The following is a 13,475-nucleotide window of genomic DNA, read 5'->3' as shown; positions in this document are numbered from 1 at the left end:
ATCCTCGCATTTACCAGTCAGTCAGAACAGAGAACCTGTCAGTGTTCAGACCCGGTCAAAGAACTATGGCTTCCTTGGTTGTAAATGATGTTATAAATAGTGTCGATAACAGGGAACACGGTGCACCACTTTATTGATCCAAAGCCTTTGACATCGTGGATCACTCGTTACTCAGATAGTTATCTGGTTAGCTGGTTTGAAAATCTCTTATATGTAAGATCTCAGTGTGTACTCACAGTAAGAGTTAAATCTGACATTTTACATGTTAGAGGGGGTGACATTTCTTTCCCTTTAGGGATGTTATGTATTTTTTCATCCACAACAATATTTTTTTCCTTTACTCCGGGGGTCTTGGCCGTTTTCCTGCAGTTTTCTGCCACACCCAAACTTCAGTTACGTAACGTCACGTCCACTCCAAATGGGTCAATAGACAGAAACGAATGTGAAAGTTAAATACATCTGTGTCCAGACTTGACCTATTCCAGAACATTTTATTTTACTTTTGGTAAATACACTTGCTGAAGATTTGTCTGGACAATATATATTTTTGGTAAAGTGAACGCTAACTGGACATTTTATATGTTAGAGGGGGTGACATTTCTTTCCCTTTACATCAGCGGTTCCCAAACTTTTTTTCCTGCGCACCCCCTTCTATGTCCCAACCGGGTTGGCGCACCCCCAATCCCCATCTCCTTCCCTCCTCTTCGATTTCCTCCAGCGCAACTTCTGACTACTGCTCCTTTTCTTTCTCTATTTTCTCCGTCCCTGTTGCCTCCAAATCCTCACTCTCTCTTGGTCCCTCTCCTCTTTCGTGACTAACAACTTTATCAGTAGATGTCCCACTAGACAGTTTCCCTGATTTCAGCCAGTTAAGCATATTTATTATATGCACCCCCTTCTATGTCCCAACCGGGTTGGCGCACCCCCAATCCCCATCTCCTTCCCTCCTCTTCGATTTCCTCCAGCGCAACTTCTGACTACTGCTCCTTTTCTTTCTCTATTTTCTCCGTCCCTGTTGCCTCCAAATCCTCACTCTCTCTTGGTCCCTCTCCTCTTTCGTGACTAACAACTTTATCAGTAGATGTCCCACTAGACAGTTTCCCTGATTTCAGCCAGTTAAGCATATTTATTATATGTATATGGAATGAATGAAACGAGTCGGCACGCTTATAGTAGCGGCTGCAGTGCATAAAAGAAAAGCAGTGCATAGAAGAAGACAGCAGCTGTCTTCTTCTACATTTCTAAAAATAAAACAAATAAATTATAGTTTTTATTTTAAATAAAAGCGATTATGGAAATGTTTACTGTTCATGTTTTTTTATTGTATGGGAAAATCCTACTTAAAGAAACAGACCGCCATTACATTTTTCCTCTCGCGCACCCCCTGGTGGCAGCTCGCGTACCCCTGGGGGTGCGCGTACCACACTTTTGGAATCCCTGCTTTAAAGTATACCCCATTTATATTAGGTCTGGAACACTTTAGAAACATTTGGGTGGCTCACATTAACCAGTTGTGTGTGGTACAGAAAGTATTTCACACTAGTGCCAAAGGGAAGCAAATTCATTGGAGTTGGTGTAGAATATAGATTTTTTTGTCTAACTCACCGGGGAAGTGGGGAAAAGTTGCATAAGAGAGGCTAAGTTTTTAGCCATCACATCACGGAACTGCACGCTTTTCAAGTGTCGGTATTGTGTCTCGACATCACGTTTTAATATGTCGCTAGACACCATAAACCTTTGTTAAACTGACTAATGTTTCTTAATAAGTTTTCCTCCACCACAACGAACTGTATGTATTTTGCCAGTGGCCGTTTTAACAGCTTATTAGCCATTTGCGAATGACATTGGTACTGTAACTATTAATATATGTGACGCAAAAACGAGAAAACCGTGTAGCCAGCAAAGTGTTTGTCTATCCTGAACAAATCCTAATGTATAATTAGAAAATCCACCAGAACTTCTATTTCAGGCTTCCTATAATGTAGCTACTGAAGGGTTGTAGCCAGCGAAGTTTTTGTCTCTCCTGAACACATCCTGAAGCATATGGATTCTCCATGTCAGTCAGTCACTCATCAGTCACTCAAAGAGACATTCGCTCTTCTAGGACGGCTCTGCTTATGCGGTCCGGCAAATATTGATGGTGTGGTCCTTTTTATGTATTTAAATGTTCAAACACAATATTCTATTCAAAGTTTCAAACCCAAAGGATTCTATGGATAATGATGATGCTTCTTGGCCAATCAACCTATAAGACCAATTTGAAAGCATTAAGGCCGCCCTAAATTGTAGTTGCATCAAATGTTTATAAACATTGGACTATTTAATTTGCCTAATTGTGTTAATTCACACTAAAACTGTATCTTTTAAACGGTTCTAGCTAGGACAAAACCAGTTTTGTTTCACATATTTATGCTTTCCCAACTGAAAATGCATAAACGTTTATTGGCATTGGCCATATTAATTACCTTAATTTGCATAAATAACATTTATATACCCGAAAACAGTATCTCTTCAACTGTTCAAGCTAGAGAGATGAAAACAACTTTGTTTATCATGTCTAGGCTGTTCCAATTTAAAATTCTTAAAACGTGTATGGAATATGACTATATTAACTATCTTAATTTGTGTAATTCACAATAATTAACCCTAAAACTGTAAATCTTTGACTGTTCAAGCTAGAAAAATTAAACCAACTTAATTTCACATGTTAAGGCTATCCCAAATTAAAAGTCTTAACTACATTGTTTATCAACTATGATTATGCTAATTATTGTAATTTACAAAATCAGCATCAATTAACCCTTAACATGTGTAGCTGTTCAACAGCATCTCTTGAATCGTTCCAGCTAGAGGTAATAAATCAACATTTTTACATGGTTTGTCTATCCTAACTTAAAAGTCTTAAACTCAGTAGTAGATTAGACCCTTTGTCATGATTCTCATGACACGAAATGGCATGTGCGGTTTAGAAAATGATGGTCATCTTCTTAGCGGTAGCATCAGAAAGTTTTGTGAGGGGCTTTACTGATGGGGTAGCCTGGAGGGGCAGAGACTGTGCCCTGGTGACTGACGTGTAACCACGGTGACATTGTGAGCTCTCGTGAAATGGTATATTCCCCAGTTTCATGGCTGTAGTGCCAACAATAAAGGAACTGCCTCTGCGCTTTTCCTTTTTGTTGACACGACACACACTGCAAACCATCACCCCCTCCTTAAAGTCCAGCCATGTTCTTGGAACACCTTTATTGTGTCGAAATTTCCTTATTATCAAAATTATTAACAACATATCCCCACATTGGGCGACTGGCGAGTTCTACTTTGGGACCCCTGACCCTAACCCTACTCTGAAAAAGGTTTTCCTAAAATCTTAGTTGGGGTGTAAAAGGCTTCAAGATAATTCTGGTATCTGGCAATTTTTTTTGTGGGGGGGACCTTTTACATACTTACACAAATTCTCCATGCTTAGTCTGCAGCCAGGAAACACATGAAAACTATTTAATATCTGATAATGTCACGGTCCGTGGTAGAAAGACAGGAGTCAAACGCAGGAGGGTAGATTGCTTTCTTTTTATTATGTAGTTCTAGCAAGCTCAGAATGGCCAAGCAGGCAAAAACACAAAATAGCCGAGCAAACAGAGATCCCTGCTAGAACCAAACAGGCCCATAATGCCGGACTAGTTGGCAAGGCAATGTACTGTACTGTACTGGCACAACGTAGTCCTGAACATACAAAGAACATTGACGACAAACAATAACCCACAAAACCCCTCCCTGACAGACAGATATACCCCTACCCTAATAACATAACAAGAAACAGGTGTGCCTGGTAATGATGCGGGGGGGGGGCGGTGGCTTCAGAAAGATTAAATGGGAGGAGTGGATGGAAACGGGAAAGAATTTGGCTGTTGATTTAGCCAAGATAGCCATTGGAGCAGGAGTGGTGGGAGGAGGTGCTGCAGCGATGGGAGGAGGTGCAGCAGAGGTCGCACAACCAGGATCTGTAGCTTTAGATGCAGTAGCTGCAGGATCAGCAATAATACAAAGTGTAAATATAGCGTTATCAAGTCAGGGGGTCAAATAGGAGATGTCCACTAAAGCAGGTTAATTACTGACAAAAATATATTTCGTTTTTTCTATGTATTTAGACTAGACATACGACATGAGTAAATAATAAACATTAACATGAAGAAAAAATGAATGAATGCAGATTATGTTCACAGGAGGTGAAGTTGGATTATATGTTTTTTAATTGGTTGAATTATGTCTGTATGTCAGAGAGGCTGGACAGATTATAGAGGCAGTTATACAGTGGGGCTCCTATCAGTTAGATTAGAGATGCTCATGACCACTGCTTCAGTTGCATTTGATACAGTGATTCTCGTTGTAATTGGTGAATTTAGAGGATTTTTCTAGATTTTTGTTCGAAAAATCATTTTTGAATATGTCACATCTTTACAGATGTTCACAATGTATACCAAATAGAAGGTGTGGAGAAAACATAACTGTTATTTAGAGAATAATGTGTCTATAGTTGCTTGGGGCTTTAGGATCTAGTGTGTGTTTTGAACTACCAGTTCCTCCTTTGTGATGGCTCCATTAAGTACAGATTAAGTAAACATGTGCCTGAGAACCACGAGTACCTGAAAAGTTGGTATTTCCAAATGTATACAGTTAAATGCAGTTATTAAAAGTAATGCGGGGACAGAATCAACAGGACCAGAACAGGCAACAGGATTCACAAGAATTAGCATAGCCAGTTCAGACAGGAACCCCGAGTGGCCATTGGTCGTATCAGCTGACGCTGGGATCGCTCCAATCACAGTATCAGATTTCATGCTGACAATTTAATCATCAGGTTACTCACTCAGTCTGATGTGTGCTGGTCTACTAGCATGAACCCACCCACCAGCTCTGCCTCCATCCCTGCCTCCACTTGTTTGATTCTGTGTTTCCTTTTCATGGGGGGGGTCAGTACTGTGTACCTTGCTCATTGTCTATGGGGATTGATAATAATGATATCATGGTGTTGACATCGTTATTAGTAGTATCAACAACACGATCATGTGATGGCAGTGAGTCACCCCAGAGGAGCCGAAACGAACGCCAAAACATGAATAATAAAATTGTGCATTTCTAATAAATGGTGGTGTTTTCTGTCTGAACTGTTAATGGTTGAAAAAAGCTGCCTTGGATTGTTCTGATGATCAGTAACCAATTTAGAAAAATGTGTTGTAAATACGGAATCAATGAGCTATTATAAAATATTACCCAATATTAACGTCGTCCACAATAGAGGATTTAAAACATCTAAAAACCCCATCGCTTTGGTGTCAGCTTCCAATAAATAGGGGAATTTGGTCGGTAGTAGGCACAGATATCTGACATTTCATAAGTGCAGCGTGGTGTTAAAAGAAAGTGTGTAAGAGGCCTTGGTCTTAAGCCTGATTTCCCTGTTAAAGGTTAAATAAAAAAAAAGAGAAATAAAGTTTAAGCAATTCATATGAAGCCTTAAAGAGACCTAAATTTATGGAGCCAAATTGAGCTCAAATATGTTGACCATATGAAAAGAAAAGCCTAACTGAAATAAATGCAAGGTTAACAAAAAATATGTAATCGTATGAAAAAACTAAATTCAATTGTATGACATTTTTTTATTAAAACGTGGCAAAGATGTATACTAAAAACATGAAATGGATTTGGAACAGAGGACACTACACCAGTAAGGAGTATGAGGAGGCTCAGAGAAAGATGAAAGAATGTGAGGAATGGAAGAAGGAGGAATAGATAAGGCTACTGATGCTGGACAGGCAGCAGTGGGAGCAGTGGGAGCAGTGGGAGCAGTGGGAGGAGAAGTGGGAGGAGCAGTGGGAGGAGCAATTGGAGCAGTGGGAGGAGCAGTGGAAGTAGTGGGAGGAACAGTGGGAGGAACAGTGGGAGCAGTGGGAGGAGCAGTGGGAGCAATGGGAGTAGTGGGAGCAGTGGGAGTAGTGGAAGGAGCAGTGGGAGCAGCAGTGCAAGCAGTGGGAGGAGCGTTGGGAGTAGCAGTGGGAGTAGCACTACCCATATCTGTAGCTGGATTAGCTGTTGGATCAGCAATAATAAGCGCTGTAATAAGCATGTCATTTTTAACCCGGCTGCCCTGTTTGATGTAAAGGTTTGATACTCTCCTGTCAGGATAAACATATTTGAGTCGAGAAAATGTATGATGGTGGACACAATTTTTTAAAGAAACTACAAATGCTTATAAATTTGCACTCAAAAGTATTATGGCAAGTTACCAAATTTGTGATATGTTGTCAGCGCTACAGTGAGTGATTTTAGGGAGGCATGTATAAGACACCTGTATGCCAAAGGACAAGTCAATTGGATTTACGGTTCATGAGAAAATATTTGTAGTTTTGGACAAATTTTCATTGTACAAAAAAAATCCATCATGGCAGATTATATAGGTTATTCATCATGAGAAATGAGGCAGGTACAAAAAACAATCAGTACTGTAGTACAAACGGGGTGGAAATGGCATCATTTGGAAATTAGCAAATTGAATCGTGTACTATAGCGCCCCTGGTGGAGGAATCAGGGAGGGGTCTGTATGTTGTTACATGTGGACTAGTTCCTACCAGAGAACACCTAATAATAAAACTAACAATTACAATAGGGTTTATCTTAGCGGAGAAACCCTACCGGAGATTGATTAAAATATTACTGATATGACACACTGATAACAAACTGATCTACTTTCAGAGTCAACCCCCAGGATAGAAATATGCAACCCATAGGTAAGTGTGTCAAGATTGTTGTAGACTAGAGACTTTCAGAGCTTGTTGTAATTGATGACAAGATGATAGAGTTACCTAATATTCTATTCCTTTTCAGCAAGGAGAAGAAGAAGCCAAGAAGTACCTCCCAACTGTAAGCATGGATTGAAACTAGAGTAGTGTTTGTACAAATCTTGAATTAAGCAGGCCATTTTTCAGTCAAAATATTTTTTCTGCACAATGAGAATTAATCTAATGATTGTGGTCATTTCACTTCCTGGGTAATTTAATTCCAGTTGTGAAAGAGACATAGTTGATCATCAAAGTGAAATGCTTCATTTGTCGTTTATGGCTTGGTGGCTAATTGTTATTCTTCTGTAGTTGGTGAAGGAAATCAACAAGAACAAGACGATGGATTCGATTGGAGGAATATACTTCTCATTGGGATGGGCGTTGTGGGAGCAGTAGGAGCACTAGCAACCGGACAACCAGGAGCAGCAGGACTAATAGTAGCAGCAACAGCAGGAATATACTATATAAGGAAATCAAAACAAATTCTTGAGGGGGGGGGGGGGGGGGGGGGGGGGGGGGGGGGGGGGGGGGGGGGGGGGGGGGGGGGGGGGGGGGGGGGGGGGGGGGGGGGGGGGGGGGGGGGGGGGGGGGGGGGGGGGGGGGGGGGGGGGGGGGGGGAGGGGGGGGGGGGGGGGGGGGGGGGGGGGGGGGCCAAACATGTAGAAGGGTCCTCGAAAATGTTTGAATCTTGAATATAGGGGAGTGGCCCTCAGAGACCGCCTATGTACAGGGCCCAGAATTTTGTGCTACACCCCTGGGTATACCATCACATATCTCAGGCCATAGCTTATAAATTGTCCATGATAATGATTGGCCCATATGTGGCGCTGTAATAAGCATGTCATTTTTAACCCGGCTGCCCTGTTTGATGTAAAGGTTTGATACTCTCCTGTCAGGATAAACATATTTGAGTCGAGAAAATATAAAGTCTGCATGATGGTGGACACATTTTTTTAAAGAAACTACAAATGCTTATAAATTTGCACTCAAAAGTATTATGGCAAGTTACCAAATTTGTGATATGTTGTCAGCGCTACAGTGAGTGACTATGTCAACTATGTCAAATGTTATGATATTTTAACACATACAGAAACTACAGGCAAATTAATCCCTATTAATCCAGGATTTCATAAGTGAAGCCTTGAAATATTCTTCAGTAAGTGTGGAGTATAGTTAGTATGTTTTTGTTTTAGAATAGTTAGTAGGGTTTTGGTTTTTGATTCACATTTTGTGCTGTAAAAGTAGGAAATTGGTTCTTTGCTGCACCACACCTCCAATTGAGTTGGTCATCACTTTATAAAAGCAATAAGGCATCTGGGGGTTGTGGAAGATTTACATGCTTTATTAATATTACAATTGTTACTTTATAAGCCTTTTGTGTATTTTATTTAAATTGAATTATCTTGGAAGATGCTCTTGTTCAGATTTACTTACAATAGTGAATGTGTAAATTTTCAACATTTTCAATGTTTTTTTTGGACTTAACATAAAAAGTTAAATATAAACAATGTATATAAAACTTCACTGCAGATTCTTGTCAGCATTTTATTTCACTAAATTTAGATGATGCAGGTTTTGCTGGTCTGCATGCTTCGCAGGCATGTTGTATATGGTTTGAAAAGTAGTTAAACAAGTTTTCCATTGATTTTATAGCCTTGTTTGTTCTTGTTTGATTTCCCATCCCATTCCTTGTAACTCTGTCCAGGGCCGGTTCTAGGCATCTTTGACATACGTGAGCACTTATGGCCCTCGACCACTAGGGGGCCTCAACCATCATGAAGACACCGACCAATAGTGGAGAGGGGGCCCCAACTCAAATTTTGTTTAGGATCCCCAAAAGGCTAAAGCCGGCACTGTCTCTGTCCCTGAGAAAAACAGTGAGGTTTAAATAAACACTGCTGTGTTTTACAGACAGTGTAAAAAGTAATATAACAATATTCCAATGCATGTAATAATATAATATATATAATAATATATTTTTTGTTGTAACCTTTATGTTCTTGCCTCAGAAATATTAAATATTTTTCAGTTAGTGTGGAGAATAGTAGGTAGGTTTTGGTTTTTGATTGACATTTTGTGTCGTAGATGTAAGAAACCGGATCTTTGATGCACCACACCTCTAATTGCTTTGTTAATTGCTTTATAACAGCAGTGAGGCATCAGGGGTTTTTGGAAGATTTACATGTTTTATTATTATTATAATTATTAGTAGCAGTATTACTTTATAAGCCTTTTGTGTATTTTATTTACATTGAAGTCCTGTGGGCGAAAATGCCTTGTTGATGCTAGAGGTCAGAGAAGAATGGGCCGACTGATTCAAGCTGATAGAAGAGCAACTTTGACTGAAATAACCACTCGTTACAATCGAGGTATGCAGCAAAGCATTTGTGAAGCCACAACACGCACAACCTTGAGGGGGATGGGCTACAACAGCAGAAGACCCCACCAAGTACCACTCATCTCCACTACAAATAGGAAAAAGAGGCTACAATTTGCACAAGCGCACCAAAATTGGACAGTTGAAGACTGGAAGAATGTTGCCTGGTCTGATGAGTCTCGATTTCCGTTGAGACATTCAGATGGTAGAGTCAGAATTTGGCCTAAACAGAACGAGAACATGGATCCATCATGCCTTGTTACCACTGTGCAGGCTGGTGGTGGTGGTTTAATGGTGTGGGGGATGTTTTCTTGGCACACTTTAGGCCCCTTAGTGCCAATTGGGCATCGTTTAAATGCCACGGCCTACCTGAGCATTGTTTCTGACCATGTCCATCCCTTTATGACCACCATGTACCCATCCTCTGATGGCTACTTCCAGCAGGATAATGCACCATGTCACAAAGCTCGAATCATTTCAAATTGGTTTCTTGAACATGACAATGAGTTCACTGTACTTAAATGGCCCCCACAGTCACCAGATCTCAACCCAATAGAGCATCTTTGGGATGTGGTGGAACAGGAGCTTCGTGCCCTGGATGTGCATCCCACAAATCTCCATCAACTGCAAGATGCTATCCTATCAATATGGGCCAACATTTCTAAAGAATGCTTTCAGCACCTTGTTGAATCAATGCCAAGTAGAATTAAGGAAGTTCTGAAGGCGAAAGGGGGTCAAACACAGTATTAGTATGGTGTTCCTAGTATGGTGTCACCTCGGCCATCACCGCCGTGAAAAGAAATCATCGCGGAAAAAAGTAACAGTACGATGAATTGAAAGGGTTCAACGAGTGCAATCCTTTAATTAACGATGACAAGGACGTAAACAAATAGACCATAACGTCAATAACATTCTCCACAACAAGAGACATTCTTAACATTAACTTCAGAAAACTGGAGACCACTTAGGCTACATAGTTGAAATTAAATAAGCCTACTCTAAACCCAAAATCTGGAAATATAAAATGAGGTCACCCAGAATGTCACCCCGTGACGCTGCCGACACAGACACCGAGGCTCGTTTCATCACCATGGACAGCGCTATGAAATCACAGCGCATTACAAATCATTCACACATTGACAAATAAATTCATGAGCATCATCAATCTACAATACAATTTCACAATCACAATACGCCAAAAGTTACACAAAGCTGGTAATACAAAGACTATGTTTGCATTGAAGTGCAAATGCCTCTCCATGCGGAATTACGCATTGGGGCAATAAATTTATTGGGGCAATAAATTAAAGTCACAATTTTAATTTCTAGGTTCTACTATACCTCCTTAATTCTCCGCCCAGGGTGATGACTTGTCAGTTGTAAAAAGTAAACAACTCCAGCAGTACAGCCTGTTTGTTTTCTTACAGCCTGTCATCCATGGATATCGCTGATAATTTTCGGTCTTGAAATGCCTTTCCACTTTCTTAACCTTTTCTTTTTATTCCAGTTCTGTAGTTGGTCTTCCGTTTTTTTATTATTTCAAGTTTTTATATAATATCACGCTAGCCACTGTGGATACTGTCAGGGAAATGTCTTTATACAATGTATTCTCACTGATTAAAGGACTGAGTCCCACTGTTTAGATAGGTAGAGGAATGTGGGGGATCTGGTATTTGCATAGGGGGCATCATTGACTGGTATCAGCTGATGAAAGGGTTACTCTTTATCTCCTTATCTGTATAACTCATCAGGGCATCTAGTGTCTGTTCGGGTTCGGTTGGAACCCTTAGAGTTGAAGAAGGTATTTATGGCAGAAAGGAAAGCTGTCCTTTGTGTGATGTTTAGGTTATAATGGAACAAAGGGAATGTGTCCTGATTGAGCTGGAATGTGCAGGATTTGTCACACCCCTCTCCTGTCTTTAAATACTGTCGATTGCCTGTTTTTATTTAGAGACTATTCACTGTTACTTTGTAACCTGCGTACTCTCTCCTTGCAAGTATATTAAAACCGTTTATTGCGTAATTGATTTCTCCTGTCTTACCTACCATTTTCATAGAACTGTTTTGCACTTTAGAAATTGCCATCACAATACACTGAATGTATAAGCTGTCAAACTGTTGTGAGCGTTGAAGCAAAAATGTTGAATGTCTGTAGCATAAGCTGAAACTGAAAGTTGCAAGTAGAAAACAGGAAATCTTTTTTAGGCTGTTTCTGGGGTGGAAGAGTTGACTAAGCCTGTGTGTCAGACTAACAGGAAACAGAGGGGGACAGATTAACAACACACACACATAGTCTGGGCAGGGGGGAATTAAGCAGAAACACAAGATAGAAACCACAAGAGTAAGATGACGGTTGGGCTGCACTTAGACATGTAAGGTAAAGAACATAAACAGGTCCAATGGCACACATGCTTGTGAAGTCCTAACCAATGAATGAGCCAGCTAACCAGGCCTTAATAGAGAGATTGGATAACACGTTTTCAGGACATGAACTTGACAGTAATAATTCAAGATAATTTTGGTATCTGGCAATTTTTTTTGTGGGGGGGACCTTTTACATACTTACACAAATTCTCCATGCTTAGTCTGCAGCCAGGAAACACATTAAAACTATTTAATATCTGATAATGTCACGGTCTGTTGTAGAAAGACAGGAGTCAAACGCAGGAGGGTAGCTTGCGTTCTTTTTATTATGTAGTTTTAGCAAGCTCAGAATGGCCAAGCAGGCAAAAACACAAAATAGCCGAGCAAACAGAGATCCCAGCTAGAACCAAACAGGTTCATAATGCAGGACTAGTTGGCAAGGCAATGTACTGTACTGTACTGTACTGTACTGGCACGACATAGTCCTGAACATACAAAGAACATTGACGACAAACAATAACCCACAAAACCCCTCCCTGACCGACAGATATACACCTACACTAATAACATAACAAGAAACAGGTGTGCACCAGCAGGGGGAGCCACAAGAGAGGGAGTCGTGACAGATAACCGTTATTACAGGTATTTAATTTTCCCAATAGATATCAATCAAGGTCAACACATAACTATTCTGAAGCTTGTTGCCTGTAACCCTCTTCATAGTGTCTGACCTGAGGATTGTTCTGCTGGGGAAGACTGGATCAGGGAAGAGTGCAAAGGGAAACACCATCCAGGGGAGGGAAGCCTTTAAAGAAGACATGTGTCCTAGCTCTGTGACCAAATGGTGTGAGAAACAGATTGTTGATGTGGGTAAGAGGAGGATTGATGTCATTGACACCCCAGGGCTCTTTGAAACAACACTGACTGAAGAAGAAAGGAAGGAGATTGAAGCCGAAATGAAGAGATTGAAGCCGAAATGAAGAAAGAGATTGAAGAAGATATGAAGAAAGAAATGGAAGTCAAAATTAATAAAGAGATTGAAGAAAAAGTGAAGAATGGAATGGAAGACAAAATTAAGAAAGAGATAGGGAGGTGCATTGACATGTCTGTCCCAGGACCCCACGTGTTCCTCCTGGTGGTCAGACTGGGAGTGAGGTTCACAGAGGAGGAGCAGAACACTGTGAAGTGGATCCAGGAGAACTTGGCTTTTATTTTGAAAAGGTAAATCTGAGTTTGCGCTGCTAGCATAATATCCTGCTGCTAGAAAAACGGTAATGATGTCTCGAATGGCCATCAATAGTTGTGGGTAACCAGAATAATCTCTGCAGGTGGGGTCAATGTCTTGCATGCAGATCATTACATCATTTGCATAGGTTAATGAAGGGAGGAGCTTACACGTTTTTTTGTTTCTCTATAATGCTCTGGGGGAAATGTGAACATATATAAACGCAATTCTTTAAATTGTATGTAAATGTAACAAATTATTGAATATACTAGTTTTAACACAGCAAAACATTATAGAATTGACACTGAAAAATTGAGAGTCGGAAATTTGAACTAATCAATTGTCTAGGTGTAGGTGTGTGCAAAGACAGTCCATGAAATAAAGAAAATCAGGTATTATCCTTAAAAAGCTTTCCAGTTTCAATGGATATTTGTTCTACAGCATCCACATTAGAAACATTATCATTCCTCCCCAGAAACTCTGTTCTTCCTCCTCTTCAGTCATTAACACTCCCCTTGTCAATCGTCAGCCCTCCCCAGTCAAACATCAGCATTCCCCTTAGTGAAGTATCAGTCAAAACTGGAACTATTATCACATTGACTCAATACAGAAGAGGTGCTAGCTTGTCTAAGGTAAGATCAATTTGAAAATAATGCTTTTGCGCTTTCATAATCACAAA

General features: G+C 40.4%; 1 long non-coding RNA gene across 1 annotated transcript in view; it reads left to right on the top strand.

Moving 5' to 3' along the window:
- Positions 1–7,306, top strand: part of LOC105010202 — a 28,138-nt gene extending 20,832 nt beyond the window's left edge. Inside the window, exons 3-4 of the long non-coding RNA XR_004576210.1 lie at positions 6,877–6,912; positions 7,140–7,306. This is a non-coding gene — a long non-coding RNA (uncharacterized LOC105010202). The remainder of the gene's footprint in view (positions 1–6,876; positions 6,913–7,139) is intronic.
- Positions 7,307–13,475: the final 6,169 nt, after the last annotated feature.

This window comes from Esox lucius, chromosome 9 (assembly GCF_011004845.1).
Source record: "Esox lucius isolate fEsoLuc1 chromosome 9, fEsoLuc1.pri, whole genome shotgun sequence".
NCBI classification, from domain to species: domain Eukaryota; kingdom Metazoa; phylum Chordata; class Actinopteri; order Esociformes; family Esocidae; genus Esox; species Esox lucius.
This window is presented reverse-complemented; position numbering and strand designations above follow the sequence as displayed.